The sequence below is a fragment of the Heterocephalus glaber genome, unplaced genomic scaffold (assembly GCF_053883595.1).
Source record: "Heterocephalus glaber isolate CG9 unplaced genomic scaffold, H.glaber_assembly_v1.0 deba00001497, whole genome shotgun sequence".
Taxonomy (NCBI): Eukaryota; Metazoa; Chordata; class Mammalia; order Rodentia; family Bathyergidae; genus Heterocephalus; species Heterocephalus glaber.
Window position 1 is genome coordinate 40,805,280 of NW_028258320.1, and position 26,616 is coordinate 40,831,895.

The 26,616-nt window shown below is 38.0% G+C and overlaps 1 protein-coding gene across 9 annotated transcripts in view; it reads left to right on the top strand.

Moving 5' to 3' along the window:
- Window positions 1-26,616, top strand: part of Pcgf5 (polycomb group ring finger 5) — a 126,300-nt gene that overhangs the window by 4,358 nt on the left and 95,326 nt on the right. For 8 of the 9 annotated variants that reach the window (XM_087184901.1, XM_087184902.1, XM_021253034.2 and 5 more), the window contains exon 2: window positions 8,577-8,636. The exons of the other annotated variant lie outside the window; for it this stretch is intronic. The gene's annotated coding sequence lies outside the window, so the exon portion shown is untranslated. The remainder of the gene's footprint in view (window positions 1-8,576; window positions 8,637-26,616) is intronic. 9 annotated transcript variants of the gene reach the window in all.

Sequence of the window (26,616 nt, forward strand, 5' to 3'; positions counted from 1 at the left end):
GGAGGTTGAGGAGGCTGAAGGGAGTTTAATAGAAGAGAAAGCTGCATTGGAAGATTAGGGCCACATTGTGAAACATTTTAAAAGCTGTAGGCCAAGGAGACTGTTGAGAACCATCAAAGATACAGTAAGTGGGGGAATAAGGCCGTGAATGTGCTATGCTTTGAAAGTAATCTGTATCCGGGTCAGCCTGAGTAACCTCAGTTAGGAAACTGTTGAAATAGCCTCCAAAATACAAGCAATGAACACCTAAATTAGAGGGGAGCTGTAGAAGTAAATGCAACACAGTTTATTGGCTAATTGGATGTGGGAGTTGAGGGAATAATCAAAGGCAGAAGCTGTGTAACCTAGGGTGGTATTGACAGGAATTGAAATAGAAGGAGGGCCATTGCTAAAGCATCTGCAAGCCATGCTAAGCAGTCAATATGCATCTAATTAATGGAGGTTATTATAAGTGATTTTGGATATGTTGATTCTTTTGTGCCTGTGGACTATCCAGATTAATGAGACCCATTAAAAAATAGAAATAGAGCCTTACGGAGGAGGAGGATGATAAACCTGAGAATGGTCAGGGTGTGTGGGTGAGAAGACTAAAAGGACAGGGCAGAGCATTGAGAAATATGTGGGCTGAAAGGGAGGCAGAAGGAAACAGTCAAGATATTGAGAAGAAAGAAACAGGAAGAGAACAAGGAAAAGATAGAGTAAAGAAAGGTGAGGAAGGAGAATTTGGAGAACCTTGATAAGGTTGAGGTGCTGAGATTGAAGACTTGGAAATGCTCAATGACACCATTGTCAGTAGCCTTTGAGGAGCAAGGTCAGTTGGACAATGGATACAGAGGTCATTTGAGTCCCTGCAGGCTGCCTGAATGAAAAGAAAATAGAGCAAGTGTGAACTCTGTTTATTCAGACTATGAAACTGGGGAAGACAATAACTCGAGATAATGATGAAACTTTGTAAAAACAAAACTATAAGAAAGGCCTAGGAATGTTTGTGAGCAGAATAGCAACCAGTGGAGAGAAAGGAATGAGGTCAAAGATGTAAGAGGGTAATTAATGCACCATACACTTCTCAGGTAGGTGAGAGAGGAGCATGATAGAGTGACCTTACATCTGGATTGCCCGGGACAGTTCTGGTTTACACTTGTTATCATAATTTAATTATGGGATAATATCTGGACAAATCTCATTTTTATTCTAAAAGAGACTCTCCTTTTAATAAATTTTTTGATCACTCTGATCATGATGAAGGTATTTGTGGAAAAACGTGGCAGTAAGACAACAAAAGAAAATAAAAGGTATATTGATCAGGAGGGAAGAAATAAAACTCTGTTGAAATATTGCACATATATATATATATATATATATATATATATATGTATACAAATCTGAAAGAATTAGCAATGAAACCTCCTGGAAGTAGTAAACACTTATAACAAAGTTGAAAGATAGAGGCTTGTATACAGAAATCAATTGCTTTCCTATATACCAGGAATGAATAATTAAAATTTGAAATTAAGAACACAATACAGTTTATAATAGCACCCCAAAAGAAATGAAATGTTAGATATAAACTAAACAAAATATATATAAGATCTACATGAGGAAAACTAAAACTCCAAGGAAAGAAATCAAAGACAAATTAAACACATGGAGAGAGATTCCATGTTCATGGATAGGAAGACTCAAATCAAGACTTCCCAACTTGATCTATAGATTTAGTGCAACTTCAATCAAAATTCTAACAAGTTATTTAAGGATAGTGACAGATTGACTCTGAAGTTTATACAAAGAGCCAAAAGGCCCAGAATAGCTAACACATTAATGAAGATGGACAAAATTGGCCAGATGTGATGGTGCACACCTGTAATCCTAGCACTTGGGAGGCTGAAACAGGAGGATAGCTGCGAGTTTGAGGCCAGCCTGGGCTATGTAGTGAGTTTAAGGTGAGCCTAAACTACATAATGAAACCCTGTCTCAAAAAAATTAAAAAGCCATCTACTACAAACCAAAAGCCAACATTATACTAAATGATCAAAAACTGAAAGCTTTCACTCTAAAATCAGGAACAAGATAAGGATGCCCACTATCACCACTCTTGTTCAACATAGTTCTGGAAACATTAGCCTGAGCAATTGACAAGAGAAAGAAATAAAAGGAATAAGGATAAGAAAGGAAGAAGGTAAAGTATTATTTGCAGATGACATGCTACTCTACATAGAAGACCCCAAAAGTTCCTCAGAGGACTCCTAGATTTAATAACCAGGTTCAGTAGCATCGCAGGATACAAAGTTAACATGCAAAAATCAATAGCGTTCCAGAAAATAAATAACAAACTCACTGAGAGAGAAATTAGGGAAACATCACCTTTCACAATAGCATCAAGAAAAATGAAATACTTAGGAATCAATCTAATGAAGGGAGTTTTATGTTGAAAACTACAGAACTCTGAAAAAGAAGAGCCTAGAGGGCATCAGAAAATCGAAAGATATCCCTTGTTCTTGGGTAGGCAAAGCCAGTGTAGTGGTTGTTACACAGATTTAATTCAATCCTGATCAAAATACCAAAAATGGCCATACTTCCAAAACTGTTATATAGATTTAATGCAATTCCAATAAAAATACCAATCACATACCTCACAGAATTAGAGAAAACAATCCTGAAATTCAGTTGAAATCACAAGAGACCTAGGATAGCAAAAGCAGTCCTAGGCAACAGAGGCAAGGTAGGGGGCATCACAATCCCTGACTTGAAATTATACAACAAAGCTACTGTAATATAAACAACATGGTACTGGCAAAAAAAAAAAAAAAAAAAAGAAGCCTGACCAGAGGATCAGTGGAATAGACTAGAAGATGCAGAAACAACTCCAAACACACTCAGCCACCTTATCCTTGACAAAAGTGCCAAACACCTTCACTGGAAGAAAGATAGCTTCTTTAATAAATGGTGTTGGGAAAACTGGCTTTCCACATGTCAAAGTTTAAAACTAGACCCATATTTCTCAGTATGAACTAAGCTAAAATCAAAATGGATCAAAGATCTAAATATTAAAACAGAAACACTAAATCTGTTGAAAGACAGAATAAGTAAAACTCTTAAAGACATAGCTGCAGGTGAAGACTTTGAACAAAACCCCACTTGCACAGGAAATACTACAAAAAATCAACAACTGAGATCTTAATCATATTAAAAAGCTTTTGCACAGCAAAAGAAGTCATCAGCAGAGTGAAGAGACGACTCACAAAATGGGAAAAAAATTTTACCAGCTTTGTCTCAAAGGACTAATATCTAGAATGTTTGAAGAACTCAAAAAAAAAAAAATTTCAATACCTAATCGAAAAATGGGCATCTGAGATGAATAGACACTTCTCAGATGAAGAAGTAGAAACAGCAAATAAATATATGAAAAAATATTCAATATCATTGGTCATACAAGAAATGCAATTTAAAACACTGAGATTCCATCTCACTCCAGAAAGAATGGCTATTATCAAGAAATCAAACAATAACAAATGTTGATGAGTCTGTTGGGGAAAAAAGGAACCCTTCTCCACTGTTGTTGGGAGTGTAGACTGGTACAACCACTGTGGAAATCAGTGTGGAGATTTCTCAAAAACTAAAAGTAGAGGTTCCCTTTGACCCAACTATTCAGTACCCCTCTTGGTATCTTATCAGAATTAAAAGCATCATACAACAGTGATATATGCACACCCATGTTTATATTAGCACAATTTCTAATTGCTAAATCTTGGAAACAGCCTAAATGCCCATCAACAGATGAATAGATAAAGAAGATGTGGTTTTTCTGCCATAAAGAAGGATAAACTTGAGACATTTCTAGGAAAATGGATGCACCTTGAGACCATACTTTTAAGTGAAATAAATTGGACGCACGTTTAAATATTGCATTGTTTCTCTTGTGTGAGAAATGGAAAGAAAATAAAGACCAAAATGTCTAATAGATATTGGGAAGTAGGAAGAAAATGTTCAAATGGGAAGTGGAACAAGGGAGGGGAGAGGGAAAGAAGTGAAAAGAAAAAAAGAGATAAGGAAAAAATGGAAACAAAGCTTTTGAAAATGAGGGGAATAAGGGTTGAGGGGAGGAGAGAGGAATGAGAAAAAAGAATCTAAGATATGTTATATACAGATACAAATAGCTTATGATGAATGTGATCATTATGTATATCAAAAGTGTGCCAATAAAATTTATTTTTCAAAACAAAACAAAAAAACAAACAAAGGTGTAAGATTTACAATACCTGACTTTAAGAAAGATGTAGGTATCAAGGCAATGTTATATTGGCAAAAAATTTAAAAAGTATATCAGTGAAACAGCATAGAGATACCAGAAACTGACCCACATAATGATAATCAACTGATTTTTGATAGAGGAACACAGAGAATACAGTGGAGAAAATGTCTTTTCAGTGAGTGGTGCTGGAACAACCGGATATCCACAGGAAAGCAAAATAATCTAGAAAATACTCTATGTGACTGTAATAGTAGATACATGGTTTTATACATTTATTATAAATGGATGCATATCGAGGCCTTACTCTTAAGTGAAATAAATAGGACACACATTCGTAAATACCGAATAGTTTCTCTAGTGTGAGAAACTGAAAGTGTAATTAAGGATTAAAAGGATTAAAACAAATAATGGATAATTTGAAATAGGAAGAAAAAGTCCAAAAGGGTAGGGGTGGTGGGAGAGGAAGGGGTAAGGAAAGAAGGGAAAGGAAAAATTATGAGGAAAAAAAAAATGGAAACGAAGTCTGTGTAAATAGGGAAGGGTGGAGGGAGTGAAGGGTGCACAGGTAATGGGGAAAAAATAAGAACCAAGATACATCATGTACAGGTACAAACACCCAATGATAAATGTAAATGGATTGTGTACCTAAAATGTACCAATAAAAGAATTTAAGAGAAAAAAAGTGTATCAGTGAAACAGAATAGAGATACCCGAAGCTGAGCCACATAATGAGAATCAACTGATTTTTGATAGAGGAACACAGGCAATACAGTGGAGAAAAGGTAGTCTTTTCAGTGAGTGGTGCTGGAACAACTGATATGCACAAGAAAGCAAAATAATATAGAAAATACTTTGTATGACTGTAATAGTAGATACATGTTATTATACATTTGTCCAAACCTATGAGATAGATGTACAACAAAAAAGTGTAGAAGTGATGTGAATGGAGAAAGAGAAGATAGAGCAAGACAAAAAAAAAAAATCTGAGTTTTCTTAGAAAACTCTTCTAAAAAGAATGTTGAGGGCCAGGGATGTAGCTCAGTGGCACTGTGCCTGCCTGACAAGCACAAGGTCCTGAGTTTGATCCGCAGTACTGCAAAATAAATAAAACGTTGATACCTTGGTGGTGGCTGCATATGAAATGAGTTGGTATCCTCTTGATTGGCTGAAAATAAGTTGACTGTGACTTAAAAGGATAGAGGAGGGGAGTTGGAAAACTATGAATCTGTGTGCAGTGAAGCTATGAAGATGATGAAGATAGGCAAATTGGTAGAAAATCTTAAATCCTTTCTGTATTCGTGACTTTTCCCCACAAAGCTCTGAAAATTGGAAGTCGAGATGTTGTGGGTATCACTGAAACTGCCGACTACTATGGCCCACAGTTTAATAGAAGGCAAATAAAATGAGAATGTTGATAGTTTGGGAGAATGAGCAGGGAATGTGAAATTAGAATGTGTAGTGGCTCTTTCAGCAAGAATGAAGGAAAAGTATAAATGGGAATGTGGAGAAAGGTTCTGGGGGTAATGGAGAAGAACATGAGGATCTTTCAGAGTATTTTATAATTATGGAGGGATCAGTTCTAAGTGGTGATGAAAATTGAAAGTGTAGCTGACCTTGAGAATGGTAAGTTGACTGAGGCCATTTGAGGTGGAAGGTCATTGGTCTTCAGGAATAGGGCAGAATATCAAAATGATCCTGCATTGGTGTGAATATCAATTTTTAAAATTATAGAATATACTTACTAACTCTTTTTTGACCATTTGGTTCATAGAATTGGCAAGTACCTTAAAGATAAGGAAGCTGTTCCTTTGTTTAAAAGATGAGGAAGTGCTAAAGTCTTTTAAACATTTTTTAGAAATGTGAGATATCTTCAAGACCACAGACACATGTGACACAGCTAGCACTGGAAAAAACTGGGGTCCTTTGCCCTGTAGGGGAGGACAGATAATTAAGGTATCCAATGAGCAAAATCTTAGAAAGTTTCCTCAACTTACAACTTTCCCACAATTAGAACACCAATGTTTGAAGGCACAAAGATCAACTGAGGAGAGCTGTGGGATAGAGTCTGTGTGCATGGACATCAAACTAAAAGGCAGATGATGGCATCTTTGAGGCGGAACCATGAAAAGCAACAATTAAAAAAACAGTTTAGTGATGCAGGCTGGATTGGAAAACAACTTGATCTGAGGCCCTGAATGGCCTTGTGTATTCCACCTCACCCTATTCTAAACTTTAGATAGGAAGTTTGAGGCTGCAGAGCAAAAATAATTACCCAGGTTTCTGTCTTTTACTAGCTAGGTAGAGAGAAAGAAGGCAAATAACTCTGCTTAATATCATTGGTAGAAAAGCTCCATCCATTTGGGAACGGAGATCCATGAAACAGGTCCATGGCAGATACACAGATAAGTTACTTCACTTCTGTGGGGAAGAATGTGGTGTAGGATGAGATACCAGGAGTGGGTAGAAAATTACCCTCCTTTGGAAACAGCCTGAGTGACAGAGGTGTTGATTCCCTCAACATAGTATTATTGGCTACTCATAACCTGAGTTAAACTAACCTGTGAAGCAGCAGGTGTGCTGTTATTACGTTAACTAGAAATGAATGCAGTGATCAAGAATAATTTGAGCATAGGACCTTAGTTTCTCCATTTCACAGCCATACTTAGTGGATCTCTTCTTCCTCACAGGGAATCTCAGGAAATTCACACGTATGACAAAGACCACCAGCTTTGAGATGTTGTCTTTAAAATCAGAACTTCGGAGAAGTAGAAAGTTCTTTCTCCTTATAAAATGTTTAAGAAGCCCCTAACTAGACTGAGAGCATTTAGGCTTAGTGCTGATTCTATTCTGTCACCATTTGTAATCTTTACTTTTTCTTTTTTCAGTATGCATGCTAGGCAAGCATTCTACCACTGAGCTTTACTCTCAACCCACAGGTTGTAATCTTATTAACTAATTATTATAGGATAGGATACAATTTCAACTGTGAAGCTTAGGAACTTTCATTTTAAATAAAATATTTTGAATAAAACAAAAAATATAACTACTTAAGTTTAGTGGGACACTGTTTTAGGTTTTTAAAATAAATCACAGCAACTTTTCTTCATCCATGTCAGATTGTATAGTAATTCTGGCAAAGTGAGATGAAGGCAGTGTGTTTCCTGACAAGTGACATTTTTGCCTTACCTGTTTCTCTTTAACTTTAAAAAGAAATTTATTGTAAAATATAACAAATATACATTAAACTTTTGCAATGTAAATGAAAACTTTAATAAGATATAAAAAATAAGCATCCATGTAACCATCACCCAGCTCAAGAATTAGACAATTCAGCTTTTTCCTCATGGGAATATTTTCTCCTGTTAGATGACTCAATGGTTTTTCTGTGGGGGCTGAAGAAGGGAGTCATGAGTAGTAGCTGGAGACACTTACTAAATTTTGGTAGGTCCAAAATAATACTCCTTTTGAGTGGGACTAGATCAAGGGTATAGTATTAGTGTTTTATTATATAGCCACTCTTGGAATTTATTTTTTTTAATTTTTATAGCTGTGAATTTAGTGTTTTAGGACAAGTGGTAGGTTTTCAGACTTAAAGATTAAAATTCTTCAGCTAATCGTCTTTAGATTTGTGTCCTTTGAATGAAAGTAAAAAGATTGTGATCCTTTGAATATGACAGAGTTGTCATCTTGATTGTTTTTTAAAAGTTCTCATCTTTCCTCTTTTGTTTGTTGTTACAGGCAGCACACCCAAAATTCCAGTATTGATGATGGTTTTGTGCAGTAGACAGATATTTTTGCAAAATATCTGATAGTTATCAAAATACCTTCAGTTCAGCTCAGGTTACCATAGTGCAGATACAAAGTAACAGAAGGATTCAATGAAAAACCTTTATTTCATGAAAAATATATATTTGCTTTGTTTAATTATAATCCAGTGTTATAAATCCTATCGTGTTTTAAGAGAATAGGTTAAAACTATTTGTGTATCCAGAAAAGGATTCTCTTGAATTATATTTTTGTTATTTAAAAAGACTTTTCTCACATTTTAATATAGAGTAAAATAATTGAGAAAGTATTTTAGCTACCCAAGTGTTATTGTTTGGGGCTAGATTACCCCCCAAAGCCTCATGTGGTCATAGGCTTGATCTAAAGTGTGAAGCCAGAAATGATTCATGATGCAATGCTACGCTCAAAGGCCCTAGGATTAAGGGTGTGAGTGCTACCTGCCCTAAGTAGCCTGAATAAGATAAAAGGGGCAGAAAGATGCTGGTAACATCTCTTGTTGCCATTGCTGCCTTGTTCATGCCATGTTATTTCTCCTCTGCAGTGCCTGTTTGCCATCCCTGCTTTGGAGCCAGCTGATTATAGACTGAAACCTCTACACACCGTAAGCCAAATAAACCTTTTCCCTTGCAATTTTTGGTGTCAGGTATTTTGTCTCAGCAATGAAAGAAAAGTAACTAAAACACCAAGTATATCTCACATGCAAGGTATCAGAAAAGCTACAAGAAAGACTCATCTTTGGTGGCAGTTTTTGTGGTTTTTAAGAACTGGTTAATAGGGCTTCAGATTAGAATTGGTAGATTGAACATGTGCTTACTGTCAGTTCTTGCGGTAAATAAGATAAAGGAGGAAAGTTTTGGAAAGTTTTATTTTCGTTCATGGTTTCAGAGGTTTCGGTTCATGGTTACTTAGCCCTGTTGCCTTTGTGCCTGTAGTGAGACAGAACATCATGGCAGAAAGTGCACAGTAGAACAAAGCAGCTCACCTCACAGTGCTAAGAAGCAAAGAGAGAAAGGAAAGGTTGGGGTCCCAATATCCTCTTCAGGGGCACACCCCGCAGTGACCAGCTTTCTTCCCCTAGTCCCTAGCCCTTGAAGTTTCATCACCTCCAGTAGTGTCAAGGCTGGTGAGCAAGCCTTTAATACATATGACTTTGGGGGACACTCCATCCAAACCATAACAAATACCATGTAGTAATAGTGAACATGAAAGGAGGTAACAGTGGATGGGAGACACCAGTGAAGTCTGGGAAGTTGAAAAGTGAGTAGACTCGTGGCAGCTGGCTTAGTATAGTAGAGAGAGTTGATAGCTAAGTGTCTTTAAGGGAGGTTGAAGTGGATACTGGGAAGAAGCAACTAGTGTACCCCCTCAGAATCTGAGAAAGGCTCTGGAATTAGAGGCTGTGAAGCAGAGGATAGGCTTGAAATGAAGGATTGATTGAGAGTCTAAAAAATAAGCTAGATGCTTACTTCCCCATCCCATATAGCAAGAGGAAATTCTTGACAGAGACTAGAAATTTTCTCTCTGGATAAATTGAAATAAATAAGAGGTGCTGGCTTTAGAAACACAGACAAAATAGAGAGGAAGGATGAAATGATCAAATGAGGAAAAGGAATTTAATGAAATTGTGCATAGTAAATACTGAAGTTCTGTATTCTTACCCCACCTCCATCCTAGAATAATCAGGTAATTATCCAGTCAGGATATCAAAGACTTTTCCCTGGGTGAGATGAGCAGCTCTAGAGAAAAGACCTACAAATACTGGTCTCATAACATTCAAGGTACCACAGTGAAAAACAGTCTTACTCCCCATCCTTCCTACAGTGAACCCACCTATCAACAGCCTGACTCTCCTACCCCTCCCTCCCCAAAAGAACTTAAAGTCAGTGTTTTAGAACCTTGCTTGTAATTAGTAACAAATAGCCGACAAATAAGAGACATTTGAAGAAAGCTTTCAACAAAAAGTTAGAAACTAAAACAAATAGAGGAAAAATCGTGTAAAAGGCAGAAATGCAAGGAGGAGAAAATGAAAATAAAGCCAGCATTCCTATAACTAATATGTAAAGAGATGAGAAAATATTCCTTTCATATAATAAGAACAGAGACCATGGAAAAGTAATAATCAAAAAATAAGAAATAGAACTTAGACATTAAAAATAAAATGGCAAAAAAGTCATTGAGTAGACCAGGGGATAAGGTAGAAAATAGGAGAGAATAGAATTAAAAGATCAGTTCAACAGGTATAATATCACACTAATAAGAGTTCTAGAAAGACTATAGAGAAAAGTAAAGGGGGGTAGTTACCAAGGAAGTAATACAGTAAATTTTCTCAAAATTAGAGGGCATTCATTTGAAAATTAGCCAGAATGAATAAAAAAAACTACAGAAGTAACCACTGTACAACATATATCACTGTAAAATTTCATTAATGATACTAAGGAAAATAGAAACGTCCTAAATCCTACAGGAAAAAACAAAACAGGTTACTTGCCAAAGTATAATTAAGTGGAATGCCAGTAGCTGTCTTAGCAGCAACACTGAAATCTTAAAACAATGGAGAATTAATTCACTGGAAAATTACTTTCAATCTAGAATTTTAAACATAAAACTATCAACTGAGAGAATAAAAGCATTTTGAAGGCATAAAAGATCTAAAAACTGAGGAAACAACTGAATGGTAATTTTTTTATCAAAAATGGGCATAAACAAAGAAAAAATAATATATGACATTCCATAAATAGGTAGTCAAACATAGGGGAAAGCAAAATAAAATTCTAGGATGATAGTAAAAAGAGACTGTAGTGTAGCATCCCTAGAGAGAAACCAGTCCACGTGACAACAGTAAACAGGATGAATCCAAGAAGGGTAACTTTCAGGAGTTTCCACATAAAAACAAAGACAAAAGTGAGTTGTGATTTGATATATCTGACCACGTGTAAATATTCCTCAGATGGGTTTTCTACTTTCTCTGGAGCATTTGGGATGAATTGTTGATTCAAAAAACGTGGTAGATGGGGGTGGGAGGAGGCAGTTATAAACTCCTGAAAAATAAATGCTTCTATGAGAAAAGAAACACAGAATGAAAATAGTTCAGCAGAAAGTGTTTACATAGCTCATAATATAAATTACTAGTGTGCTAGTTAGGGTGTGAGACTGTGTTGCTATAATAGAGACTCTCCAGATATGACTTAAAGAACAAAATATTTTTATGTCAGTTTAAGGTGAACATTTCAAATGGGTTCATGTGTCTACTCCATACAATCATTCAAGAACCCAGATTTCTTCCATCTTGTTCCTCTGTGCATTTCTTTAATCTATATGGGTTAAAACTTAGTGAACATCTGTGTTCCAGGTCATAATAGGAAGGAGTCATGAGGGGCAAAGGTTTAATGCCCCAGTCTGGAAGTTCATCCATCACTTTCACTTCTCATGGTAGAAATTCAAGCATATGGCCACATCTAGAAGAAATATTCAGAATATTTAATATCTAGTAACCCAGCCACTGACAAGTTAGAGCACAGGTCTGCTATAAGAGTGGAGGCATGTTCTGAAACCTCCCTGCTGTATCTCATGCTGTTTTTTTTGCTGGCTTATGGGGAATAGTGGGTTGGGGAGTACCCCAGATAAGGATTGAGAGAAGCTTGAGCAGCAACTAATTACAAGCTGATATAGAAGTATTTTAGTAACAATTGGTACAGCTATACTAAAACATATAGGTTGACCTTGGACACACCTGACTGAAAGGAAGGCTGGGAAAAAATGTTCACACGATGGTAATAGATGAATGGAAGAGGATAAACTGGTATATTATGGGACAGCTGCAATTATATTAGTAAATGTCTAAATTTTAAAATCAAGATATATCAGAATATGCATATTGTTTAGAGACATGAAATTAAAGATTAGAAGAAATAGCCAAAACTTTTATGAGTAATTTGCCTTTGATGTGAATGGAGAGGTGAAGTTTTCACTGTATATCTGTTGATACACTTTGAGTTTTTAAATAGTTTTCAGAGGTTGCTTGGATAAAAATAGTAAAAAAAAAAAAGTAATTAAGTGGTAATAAGGGGATTGGAGAATGATTTACCTTGTATTCAGAGCTTTAAAAGTAAAGTCTGTTAAAAGTTCAGAAGCATTATTACTTTAGAGTTAGACTTCTCCCCTACAACTCCGATTCCAGCACTCACTCTCTCAGAATCTTTTGGGTGAGCTTTTAAAAACTTCAAATGATGCCTCATCTCAAAATTCTGACTTGGCTTTGGTTAAGTTCCAAGGAATCAGTAACTTTAAAAAGCTGCTTCTGATGTGCAGTGGAGGGTAACTCCTCTAGTCAGGCAGTTTAAACATCTTCACTTCTGGTTCTTAAACATCTTTTGTATTCTTCCCATCCTGTCCTCCCTCACTGCTTTTGTTTCAAGTCACATCTTCATGTGTTCTAAGATCTGAACCAGGATGGACTTCTGCAGGTTAGAAGAATAGGAAGACGGAGCAATGAGAGAGGTCATTGAGATGACCTGCAAATGATGGAAATAGTTGTCAGAGACCCAATATTTGTTTCTTTTTGTTTTATAGAATCTACTGTAGATAAATATTCTACTGTATGCACCAGTAGCAGCATTTCCAGTTGGCAAACAGGATCACCAGCAGTTTTGTGGGGTTTTTTTTTTTTTGTACTGGAGATCGAACTCAGGTCCTTGCGCTACCAGCAGTTTTCATAGCCCACTTGTTTCTGTGAGGGTGGCTGTTGTCTTTTCATAAAGAACCCAGGTATCAATTGAGATAGGAAGGAGGTTTGATGTGATGAATGAATACTGGTTTGGTATCTCTTCATTCAGAGAACCTTCTGTTTTCTTTCTCTTTCAGTGAGAGGCCATGGGGAAAGAAATATTGTAAACATAAGTTTGGTGCTTTATATTTTCATTAGAGAAATCTATATGTTTACTTCTATCTCTCAGTATCTATATACCTATAAATATGTGTACTTGTAAAGTTTTTACATAGGCAGAATTCTAGCATTTATGTTTCTTTTGTCAATTATTTACAAAAATTTCCTGTATTTTCTAATACTGTCCTAAGAAATACTGAGTAACTTAATATCCTGATGAAAGGACTGTTCCTGTTCTCAGGAGCTTCTAATACTAATAGAAGATTGATGTTTTGATGTGCTCAAAACTCATAGGCCTGAGTTCAAATGTTAATTATTTTATTGTTATAAAGATGATCCTAGAAGCAGAAAAAACTATTATATATATTAAAATTATGTTAATGACAACTTGTTGGAGACAATAAGCTTTGAAACTAGTGGATTAAAATTTAAAAATAATAACAAAAATTTTTTAAATAATTGTGTTGCTAAGAAATTGGAATCTCTGCCTGTGCCTCCCAATTATTCAGTCATAAAACAGATTTTCTGATTTATTTCCTTAATGTTACTGTGCCTACTTCATGGCCGCTGCCTTCAGTCATTCGGTCATCATTTGTTATTCATGTTAATTTCTTCACTGACCCCAGCCTCCATCTTGCACCTTAGAATTTTTCTAAGTCTGCTCTTTTGAACATAAATCTGTGGGCCCCCCTCTTTGTCTGAGAATAAATTCCAAATTACAGACTGTCGTGTAGAGCCTTCTGGCCTGGCCCTACCTTTTTGCTGCATCTGGGACCTATCACTTCCTCAGGTAGCAGTTTATTCATCCTTGAGCTGAGATTTTGGATCAGGGAGGAGGTATTGGAAGCTTGAAGAGAAAGATAAAGACATATGAAAGAGTAGTTTAGGAAGGTGAAAAGTAGATGGAATAGGAAAAATGAAGTGTGGTTACTGGGTGAAAGTCTGCTGAGAAGGGGAATTGTGGAGGAAGTGAGACCAGATAGCATGTGGGTGCAGGTGTACAGGTGTGGAAGAGGTGAAACTCCTATTCTGCCAGGCAGAGCGAATGACTAAGCTTCCCATCTCTGCCTTTGCACATGCTAGGGCCTCTATCTGAAACACTCTGTATCTTCTTTTCCTGGAAAAAATCCTTCTCTTCTTTTAAGGCTCTGATATTTTTCTCCTCTTCCCAGATATTTCCCCTTTCCCCCCATGATTTTTTGTCCTCTCCATCCATTCTTTCCCCATTGTTCTGTTACTGAGCCTCTGTTGCTGCACTTACTATGCCACAAGCATTTGTTCATCCACTACATTGTGAACTCAGCTGCATAAGGATATGATCTTTTGAAATCCCAGTTTGTAACTTTGAGCCTGGCACATAAAAGACACATGTAATAAATGTTGGGTAAATTAATTCAAATTTCCCTATAAACTATTGAGAATATGTACTCGCTAGATTTGGAGTTCGGAATGAATTCTGCCCAGTAATACATGACATAAAAATTATATTGATTTAATTTTTATTCTTGTCTTCCCTTACCGAATAGCAAATTTATAAGGTATTTCTAAAATACACATAAGAGAACAAGTGTGTATACATGTGTATACATACAAGTTGACATAAAAGTAGAGGAAAGTTAAAAAGATCAAAGAATATTGATAAATATTAACTATATAAGACAACAGACTTCATAGAGGCCTACATATGCACATGGTTTATCTATTCTCTTTCTGATGGGCCTCCTTGGCTAGAGGGGAAACAGGTTAAAGCTCTGGGAAACTTAGGAGCCACTGTTGAAGACATCTATATTTCCCAGTTGCCTCGACGTTATTGAAATTACAGTGAAATGTAGTTTGAACGGTTTTCTCTAAGAATGTGGAAACATGGAGATTTTAACTGCTGAAAAAATTTCATATAATTTACAAACAAAAGCCAGACAAATTAATATACTTACCATTCTTCCTGGGGTAATATCTTAGTCCATCAGGATGTTACAACAATATGCCATAAATTGGATGGCTTATAAACAGCAGAAACATTTCTCACAGTTCTGGAGGCTGGGAAATCCAAGATCAAGGGGTGAGTATTTTGGTGTCTGGTGAGGTTCCGCTTCCTAGTTTCTAGATGGCATCTTTTGGCTGTGTCCTCACGTGGTAGGAAGGAGCCAGTTTGCTCTCTAGGCTCTTTTATAAAGGAACCAGTCTTAGTTGTGCCCTCATGATACAATCATGTTCCAAAGGCCTTACCTCTTAATACCATCACCTTAGTGGTTAGGATTTCAGCATAAGATTTTGGGGGGAACACAAATGTTCAGACCATAGTAAGTAATGTTTTCACATTATTTCTGAGGAGAGAAGACTCAAGTCCTGGATGTGGTGTGTTGGGAAAGATTTGTGGTGTCAGACATCTCTTCTGCCTCTTGAAGCTTTTGTTTTCCCATGTATAAAATATGAGATTTGGTCTAGATTACTACCAAGATCATTTTGAATCATCTGTGATTCTGCAAAGTTATGAAACACAGCCTGTAACCATGGTGAGGGAAGTTGATTGGTGGCTCCAAAAATAGACTTATTTTCTCCTGTGTAACATTGATGCTCTCCCATTGAGTAAGTCCCTCTGTGACTCTGTGTATATTGCCTTAATAAACCAGTTTCTTGATTTTTTAAATGCCAGTTGCTCAAAAGTGAATATAAGACTATTTTAAGAAATGAGCAAACAAATGAGCTCTTGTCTCCTTGTGTTAAATATAGATCTGAATTATTATGCTGTTTTTCATTCCTGCTATAGGTATTCAAAAAGCAGAAGGTGGTGATTTGGTAAATTTAGAAACTGTTTCACATCGGTTCCTGGTTTCTTTGTGTTTATGTGAGAATCCCATTCAAAATACATCTTATTTTTCCCTTAAAATATGATTTTCATTATTTTTATCTTTCTGCTGGCAACAAGTCCATATGTATAAATACTTACAGGTTTTGTCAAAATCTTTGCGTTGATTTTTTAAAATCTGAAATGCATCTTGACCTAGTTGGGACAAGTACAAGGCCAGTAGGCAAAGTCTCCCTGTCTGTGAGCATCTGTGCTAGATTTAGTCCATTAAATGGACATTTTAAATGCCTAAAGAATTAGCAGATTTAATTTTTACTTCATTATGTATTAATCTATATTCAAAGTATCATATCACTCACTAGCTATGTGAGATTGGAGAAGTTGCTTACTCACTTTAACTTTCAGTTTCCTCTTCCATAAATTTTGGATTTTACTTCTACAATAGATTGGAACCTTTGGATCCAAAATTTATTTTCTTCTCTACTCATCTTCTTTCTCTCCCTCCCTCCTTCTCTTGCTCCTTTCCCTTTCCTTTTCATTTATTTTATTTTCCCTTTTATTTTTCCTTGTGGCTTTGTTGTCTTTCTCTAGCCTTAAACTGGCTGATGGCAGCCAATAGTGTTTTTGATAGTGGTCAGAAGCTAACATGGTCAGAGAGATGCAGTATTGCTGGAAGAAAGTCTGGGAGATCCAGGTTGTTGATTTTGAAGATGGAAGAAGAGAGCCTTGGGCCTTAGAATGTGGATGTCTTTTAGAAGTTAGAAGTGGCAAGGAAACAGATTCTCCCTTAAAGCTTCAAAAAAAGAACACAGCCTGCTAACACCTTGATTTTAGCCCAGGGAGAATCATACCTGACCTACCTGAGCTACAAAATAATGTATTTGTGTTGTCTTACTCCACTAAATCTGAGGCAGTTTGTTACAGAAGCTATATAAAATGAATGTACAGAGTAAACACTTGAATATGAGTCTGGAAGTAGGAAAAGAAAGGCTGCAATTTAAAAGTACAGAGGTGGCCTTTAAAGCCATGGGCCAAATGAAATCACCAACAGCATGATTACAAATGGAGAAGAGGATCAAGGATTGAGCACTTGGCCCTCAATTCAGGAGCTTAGAGGGAAAGAAGAAAACAATAAAGAACACCAAGAATGATCAACCAGGGTCGGGGATTTAGCTCAGTGGTGCCACCACCTGCCTTGCAAGCAGAAGGACCCAAGTTCGATCCCCAATGCCCCCCCCCCCAAAAAAGAATGATCAACCAATAGGTAGGAAGAGAATGAAGAGAAAGTAGTGTCTTGGAAGGGACAGAAGAAAGCCTGTCAGGGGAGAGAGGAGGGTGGTCACTACGATGCTGCTACTGATTGCTCTACAAATGAGAACATGGAAAAATGAGTTACACCTGTCAAAAAAAGGTAGGATCAGGCTGGGGATTTAGCTCAGTGGTTTCGCTGCCTGCCTCGCAAGTGCAAGGACCTGAGTTCAATCCCTGGTACCAAAAAAAAAAAAAAAAAAAAAAATGTAGGATCAAGAGAACTATTGCTGTCTTTATTTTTTAAGATAGTCTCAGAAGTGGGCAGGGCATGATGGCACCTGCCTGTAATGCTATCCCTCAGGAGGGTGCAGCAAGCAGGAGGATCACTGCAAGTTTGAGGCCAGCCTGGGCTATATAGTGAGTTCAAGGTCAGCCTGTAGCGAGACCCGGTCTCCCCACCACCAAAAAACGATAGTACCATGTTTGTATGTCACTTGGGAGGAAAAGATGATATAAGAGGAAGGGAAGAATTTCTGAGAATACCTTCAAGTAGGGCAATAGGAATGAGATGTGGGGTATAGGTAGGGGCATCCACTATGACAGCAGAGTGGATAGTTTATGATGGTGCCCATCAAGAAATCATAGAGTAGGGGCTGGGGATATAGCTCAGTGGTTCTGGTGCCTGCCTTGCAAGTGCAAGGTCCCAAGTTTGATCCCTGGTGCCAGAACAAGCAAACAAATAAACAAACAAAACCCCACAAAAACACAAGAAAGCATAGAGTATAGGGCAGGGAGATGGGATTGGGAATGGATAGGGTGTTCTGAAGTAGGAAGCAACTGAGAGTGAGGATAGGGAAGGTGGTTTAGGGGGTGTAAGGGAGAGAAAGGTAGAAAATAGTCCATTGGGGAAATTGGGAGATTAACACAGGACATGTAGTAGGGTTGCCTAGCAGCAGTAAAAGACCATTAGAAGTTTGTGTTCATGGATTTAAAAAAGTAAATGCCACTATACCCCCTTGAGAAGACCCTTTAATATTAGCATCACCCCCATTACTCCCCAGAAAAGCCAAATGCTAAAGGAAATGTAGAGTGGAATTTTTCAGGGAAAAAACAATACTTCCTTGTTCTTTCTGCCATAGAAGATAGCTTGGCTTATAGGGTGAGTAATATTCCTAAATTATAATAATTCATACTTTGTTGAATTGAATTTAAGTGTTGTCTTATATATTAAATATTATATATATATATTAAATACTGTCCTGTATACTTAAATGCTGCTTCTTTAAAGTGGCAAAGTATGGACAAGGGCTTATGGGCTATTTTTATTTTTTGAAGTAAGCCTAAGAATGGGATGTAAATTGGAAAGAGTTAACAGGGAAAGAAAGAAATCCAGTCCAATGTTGATTCATCACATCAGTCACCATCATGGACAGCTGGGACTTACTCTTACATAGGACCCTCCCTCCATGATTGTGCCTCAGAATTGTCTAATAGATAGAATTGTGTGAGGGAGTGTTTGTTATTCATCCACTTGCTCCCATCTACTGGTCACATTTGCCCGATGGGGTGTTGAGTTTATCACACTACTGTTTATCTGTCTGGATGGCTCAGTGGATCCATCCAAGTATCCCCCATAGTGGTGGCAGAGTAAGGCCCAGAGCGGAAAACAAGAGATGAAGGTGCAGCTGAAGTGAGAAACCATCACAAGGCCTGGAGGGAAAAGCTGTATCACGAGTTGTGAAGGGGTCAAAGGTATCCAGTACAGGAATATATTAATTATAAAAATCTCCACTGAAATTTCTTCTAACACACCATAACCAGACCTGACTTTTAGTTTATAAAGTTTGAAGTTTGGTGTCTTAGATATTCTAAGCCAAAAAACACATGCGTGTACATTGAAACAGCTGAGCACCCACAGTATTGTGGAAATTCAGTGCAGTTGCATGCTCCTTCTCCCTCCAGGGCCTTTGCACTTATTGTTCCTTTTTATTCCTTTGTTCTCACAGATCTTTCCATGGTTTCCCAATCATGCAGGATTCAGCAGAAATGTTACATCTGTGGAGACTTTCCTAGCTACTCTGACAAAGTGTCCTACCCCATTCTCAACACAGATTCACTCAGCTCCTTCCTGTTTTTCATTATTTGAGAGTGACAAATGTGATTTGTCTAGGTACTTATGCATTTATTATTTACCTCTTTGTACTGCTACTTACACCACTCACAAACATGTGTACATACACATGCACAACGTGAATTTCACAAGGGTGACTTGACAGTATCATCCCCAGCACCGCCTAGAAGGAGCGAGGCCCATACTTGTTGACTATACAGTTTTCATAATTCATCTTTGTTCATTTTTTTCTCTGACATCTGGTTTATCCCAGCCACTGTGGTCACTAGCTGGATGGGGAGCTGTTGAGGTGCTGAGAACCATGGGAAGACAAGCTGCAGTCTCTTCCCTCCAGTCTCACAGTGTATCAAGGATTTCCCAGGCTTTTCATCCTGTGCGTAATGTAGAGCCTCTCACATGATGTGGTTTCTGTGTTAGAAGTGGACAGCAAATTTAATTAACCATAATGTTCTGGTTATCTGATGCAGAGTGACAAACCACCCTAAAATTAATAACTTAAAACAATGATAATCATTTACTTTCTCCCACAAAGTCTTGGGTCAGGAATATGACATCAGTGAACTATGTGGCCTGTTTCTGTTCCATGTGGCAATACAGAGAATGTCCCATGCCTGGGGGCTGGAAGCACTGAAGGCTTGCTCATATGCTGATGCCTGGTCGAGACACCTGGGCTCTTTGGGTGCACCCCTCTTTTTCTATGGCCTCTCAGTGATGTATTATTTTCCAAGGATGGCAACACCAACATCTGTTTTTGGCACATAGGAACTTCACAGGCAGTGTAATCATCACAGTGACTACTGACGTTTATTGAGGGCTTGCAGTGGTCTGGGCATTATGCACTTATAAATGTATTTTATTATTTAACCACAGCTGGTATGATTAGTGGGGTGGCCACTTTTTTTTTTTTCCAAGAACGATGGAGACTCTATAAGGTTTATTGACTGGTGTAGGCTCACAAAGAACTTCTAACTTTAGAGATGAAAGGGCTCCTGGTGGAGGATGGGTAGGATCCTTGCTTCCAGGGGGAAGCAGAACTACACAATGGACAGCCCCCCCCAACTCCACCCCACACACATTGTCTCTTTTTTCTTCCCCCCAGTATCAGTTCATCTTTATTTTGTTCAATTACATTTGAATGATGTTTTTCTACTTCTTTTTCCCCACTGAAACATAAATCATTTTAGTTATGTTTTAATTATGTGGATTGATCTAGAAGTATAAGTGTCTTGAAAAGGCATCCAAACTGATTTTTTTTTAAGTTTTTAGGGTGATAAACTTTTGGTATATTGGAAACTTTTATATAGAAAAATTGCCCCTGACCAGTGAATCCAAACTGTTTTGCAACCAGGGGGCACCCCGGAAAATCACCTACATCAGTGATTTTCAAAGGAGAGTCCTCATCCTGATAGGAGGGAGCAGATGTACTTTGTATGTGCTCCCCTCCCTGCCCTGTTTCTTCTCTCCTGCCTTAGGGATGACTAGCCAACCCCAGAAAGAAAGGCAGTAGCTCTGAAATCCTGTCCGCTTTCAACCTCAGTACTGAGCCGCTTGCTCAGTATATGTTCAATTACTGAATTCCATAAATGTGAAGTCTACCAAACTGCTAATGCTTCTGTGGGTTTTTTCCCCCTGAACCTTACCATCCAGCTTTTAGAAATTAAAAACCTGCTTGGCTTCAGGGCAAGTACCTGAAAGAGACAAAAAAATAAGTATTTGTTGCTGTGGCCTAACAACAGTGATGTAAACACTTGATAAGGATGTAGAAACATTATTCTTTGGACTCATACTGCCATTTAGGAAAGAGTTCCTCCAGTTTTTCCCAACATGATCTATTGAATCATTCAATAAATGTTGTTACCTACTTCCTAGGTATGCAAACACAACAGTTTATCTTCACAGAGCTTACATTCTAACAGGTTGAAACAGTAAATATAAATATAGAATACAGTATATACCTTGTAAAATGGTGAGAAGTGTTGTGGAGAAAAATGAGTTCTGAGGAGGGGAATAGGGTCAGATCATGCCACTCTACTTAGTTATGTCCCTGTGGCTTCCCATCTTCTCCAAATTGAAGTCCAGAAGTTCTGTGTGATCCATTGTCATGTCCCTGACCTCAAACCCTCTGCTTCCTCTCAGCCGTGCTGGCCTCCTTGCTGGAGGAACCTTGGGCATCAGCATCAGCTATGTTCGTGGCACTTTCCTTTCTCTCTACATAGCCACTCCTCCTTCAGATAACTATAAGACTAACTCCTTTACTTCTTTTTAGTCTTTGCCCAGCTTTATAGTCTCAGTGATGCCTTTGTTGACCACCTTCTTTTCAATTTCTGTCACCCTCCTTACCCCCTACCACCCTGACTCTTCTGAAGGTCACAGCCCAGCAGAAGAGGTGACCAGATGCCACCAGCTGGACATAGCCATTGTTAGAGCAGCATCACCAGCTTTCTCCATGGTGCAGGTCTGCCTGCTGGTTGGTGAAACCGAGCCCATCTCTGCCCTTTAGCAATGTTAGGAAAGTTTTCAGTAAAGACTTTGCTTAGTGGCAGCACCAGGGGAATCTCCGTGGCCTCTGTAGTAGCACTGAGGTTACTAAGTTGGAATTTCCAGCAACCCTTACAGTTTGGAGGTAGTTTCCTGAAGTGAAGGCCCTCCTTCAGATGGATGATTCCACCGCATGATTTTTGGCTGGATGTATCCATTGTGTTTGGTCTGTTTTACCTCCTCAAGGCCATTCTTGTTCTCCTCTGAGACATTTCTTTCTTCCCCTACTTGGGCTGCTTAGCTTTCAGTTTCACTGGCTGTGCTGACCTTTTATGTATTTCTTGTTTTGTTCAGAAACTGAAACTGCATCTCATACATAACTGGCTCATATCAGCCTCATTCTCATTTTATTAACATCTTAGCTTCTTTATCCTGGTCTCTACCACTGCTTGGTCTTGCAGTAGTAAAAGAACACCCCTGCTTCCACAGGCAAGGTTCTACAGCATGCACTTCTCAGTGACATTAATAAACAAAATTTAGCATGAACTTGTCATAGGTTAGGTTCCCTGGGAGGCAGATTCTGAGATGAATTCTGCATGCAACAAGGGCAGGAAGAAAGCCAAGCAAGGCAGAGAAGCTGAGATTCAGTGCCAGGCTCCCAGGGAGAATGGATTAGAGTGCCTCTTCAGAGCTGTCTTGACTGAGGCTGAAATGGCCAGGCCTTTATACCTCAGACTCCCTCTGTCATTGTATATTGGCACCTTGGGCAAAGAGCATCTGTGTAGCTGAGGTCATCCCTGCAAGGACCAGTGACACCCCTGGAAAGAATGGCAAAAAGGCCTCAGCAAAGAGGGGTCTGGGCTGCCTCTCAGCCTCTCTCTTGTTAATGGAGATGAAATTCAGCTTTGGCTTCAAGACATTATGCAGTGTTAGTTAAGGAAACTACAGTAGGGTCAGTTTGGGTTTGATACTGAAATTTGGCAGAGCCTGAAGAGAAAATAGAGCCCCTTCATGCAGTCCTCTAGTTTGGCAGATGGAAGAGTAGAATGAGTAAGAAGAAATCTCTGTGTGACTCCACCAGATACAGACCCCAGGACAAGAATTTGAGAGTAAATTGTTTATTGGGGAGAGTCTCCCCGGAAATGTCATCATGGAAGTAATGAAATGGGACAGAAAGAGAAGTCAATAAAGAAATAAGGCATTTCCAAGAGAATTACTGCTGGAGGTACCTGAAGCTCAGTCCCTTGAAAGAATTCCAGGTAACTAGTCTGCATACTTTGGAATTTCCAAAGGGCAAAGAAACAGACATTTGTTCATCTTCCTTGACTGAGAGCTGTTTCCTAGAGGCATTAGCCCCCCAGCATCTTCACCTCACTTTGAGTGGGCCCATCTTTCTCTCATTACTAGAATAAAAGCCACAGGTGTCCAGGAAAGCTGCCTTCATCATGTGCAGATGAACCATTGAGGAACTTGAAGATTGGGGGGAGGTGACAACATTTGCTCTAGGGCAGTGGTGGCAAACCTTTGGCACGAGTGCCACAGTGGGCTTTTTGTTACCATTGAAAGCTCTAAAAGGTTCACCATCATTGCTCTAGGGGAATACCCAAAAGTAGAACTCAAGTATCTTGGGTGCTGGGCAAGGCTTTTCACACTGGTTACTAAAGATCTTCCTACTCTGCCCAAAACACTCAGAGTAACCTGGAGGGGAGAGAGTGAGGGTATAGGAGAAGCAAAAGATGTGGCTCCTTTGAGGCACAGTCTAAGTGGAGGTCCCAGTTCAGTCATGTCTGAAAGGGCAAGAGGATTTTATAAGCAATTGCAGCAGGATGAGTGGATAGTATTGTACTGAAAGCTGGGCCTTGAGTTCATTAGTGCTGAGGTGCTGCAGTAAAGGGCTACTCCAGGAGAAAAAATGCACTTTACTTGTTTTTAAGAGATTGGCTCTTGAGCAGAGTCTCAGTGGTGATTCGCTAATGATTGACATTAATGAGAGGCAGGATAGCATGTCAGTGCAGAGCTAGGGGACTTGGAATGGGCCAACTACTTTTTGATCCTGTCTCCATTGGACAGTGGTCAATTAAGCCTTGTTTTCCTCCTCTGTAAAATGGGGTCAGTAATAGAATCTAAATCACAGGTATGTTCAGAATACTCCATGAAGTAATTAATGTAAAAACAGTTAACCTAGAACTTGTCACATAGGAGTTTGATGAACATTAGCTGTGGTGGTGATTATTGTTGACAGAGGGGGTGAAAAAGGAGGAGCAGATGAGAGCATGGCCAGAGTTTGGGCCATTGTGAGATTGAAGGAGCAAAAGGGAAAATGCTGTGAAATACAACTCTTGAGATGCTGAGGAAGTGATGGGGAGGCCTTTAAAATGTTGAGAAGGGGCACCTACTTAGTCCAGATTCTCATGGGAGCTCAGCTCCCGTTAAAGAAAATCTTTATGGGGAAACCCAATATGTAAAAAGTATAAACAAAGCTACTCATTTGAAAGTGTAGTGGGGAACCAGGGTCCTCTCTTCTCCCCTCCTCCCAACCACGCACAACCCCTGAGGGAATTCTGAGAAACCCCAAGGCTGTAAGAACAAAAACAATTTCTGTAGAAGGATTAAAAAAAAAAACAAACTACTGTAACACCTCATTTGTTTTGAATTGAGTTAGTTTTCCAGAAAAACATTGTTTAAGAAACTCATCTTGGAAGAAATTTTGTTTAAGTGTGTTACTTTTTTGCCTTCTTAACAAGGCTGAATGAAAACCTTTTAACTGTCCTTGATTTTTAATTTTACTAATGAACATTAGTTGAGGTTCTGTGCTTTAATGTAGTGCTTTCCAACCTCAGGGGTTCTGAAAAACTAGGACTCTTAGCTTGTAGTGTAGTTTTGAAATTATTACAAACAGCAGCCATGGTATCAGGGAAAGATTCCAGATATGAGAGCCACGCTTGTCCAGGCTCTATCCAAGCCTTGAATCTTATTAGCATCATGACCATGGGCTAAGTACTTAACCTCACCCTGCCTCAGTTTCTTCTTCTGTAATTTGGGAATAATAGTCATACTTTCCCAGTAGGATTATGGTGAAAAATAAGTAAGTTTTTTATATGTTCATTGCTTAGAAGAATACCTAAACATAAAAAATGCTAAGTAAATACTATGATGGTGATACTTACGATTGATATATGTTTTATATAATTTCTCTATCTTCTCTTTTGATGAACCATACTGGTTAAACCTGTGGACTCAAAAGCTAAATAACCTGGATTTGAATCCCACCACCATCGTTATCTTGAGAAAGTTAATCTAATTCTCCATAATTTAACTTATTTGGCTGAAAAAATGGGTTTAATAATACAAACTAGTTCATAAGATTTTTGTGATGATTAAATAAAATAAATTTTGTAAAGCCCTCTCTAACATTTTGGTTTGCTTTCCGTTATAATTTTGAAATTGAAAAAGGTCTTATGAGTCTTTTTTTTTCATTCATTAATTTTATTGGTACATTTTAGGTATGCAGTATCCTGACATTCATTATTGGGAATTTGTACCTTTATATAATATATTCTTATTCTTATTTTTTCCCATTCCCCTCTTTCCCTTCAACCCCTCCACCTCTCCCTATTTACAAAGACTTTGTTTCCATTTTTTCCTTTACTCATATTTATTCCTTTCCCTTCTTTCCTTTTCCCTACCCCTCCCACTTCCCCTTCCCCTTTGGACCTTTTCTTCATTATGAGTCTTTTACTCTTGTACTGAGACATTCTATGAACAACAGAAACAAGTGTATATAGTCACAATCGTGAACCTGATTAAAATTTTTGTGAACCTAATGATTTCAGTTAAGACCCATTTCTAGAATGAGTGTTATATCAGTTTAAGCTAATGTAACCTTTTTTATGCAGTTTTTGTTTTGCTTGGTTTCAAGACAGGATCTCACTAAATAGTTCAGGCTGGCTTTGAACTATGTAGCCCAGGCTGGCCTCAAACTTGCAGGGATCCATCTGCCTCAGCCTCATTGAGTACTGAGATTACAAGCATGCACCACCAAGCCTGGCTTATGCAGTTTTCATAATGTGTTTGGGCAACCAGTTGTCATTTATTGTTGTTCACTGAGTTTGTATGAATGAGGTAGTGATAAAATTTAGAGTACATGTTTTTGAATGGTTGTCTGTTTTTACAAAAATGAATTTTTAGAATTATAAATATAATGTTTACTTCGCATACATGTTTTTTCTTTTTTTTCATTAAGTTCATTGGTACGTTTTAGGTATACAATGCAGTTACATTCATCATTGGGATTTTGTACCGTTACATGATGTATCTGGGTTCTTACTTTTTCTCCATTCATTCCACTGGCCTCGCTTTACCCTCTCCATCCTTCACTATTTGCAAAGATTTTGTTTCCATTTTTTCCTTTTCTCATATTTTTTCTTTTCCCTTCTTTCCTATTCCCTACCCCTCCCACATCCCCTACTCCTTTAGACCTTTCCTTCCCATTACACAATATCAATTATACATTGTTTTAATTACAATATCAAACTTTAGAGGACATTGCCACAGATTTTACAGAATTTAAAAGGATATAGAAAGAATATTACAAAAATCTTTCTTGAAATAAATTTGACAACTTCTAAGAAGTACCTTGGAAGATAAATTAATGAAACTGACTCTGGAGGAAATATAAAATTTGAATAGCATCTATTAAAGAAAGTATATTCCTAGCTTGAAAAACTACCTATATGACAACAACAGGCTCATATACATTTTTTTTTTGGTTCTTATTTTTTCCCCATCCCTAGCCCTCCCTTCACGCCCTCCACCCTTCCCTATTTACAAAGACTTTATTTCCATTTTTTCCATTTCTCATCATTTTTTCCTTTCCCTTTTTTCCTTTCCCCTGCCCCTCCCACTACCCCTACCCCTTTGGACCTTTTCTTCCTATTTTACATTATCGATTATTCATTCTAATCATTGGTACATTTTAGGTATACAATATAATGACATTCATCATTGGAAATTTGCACCTTCTCACGGTCTCT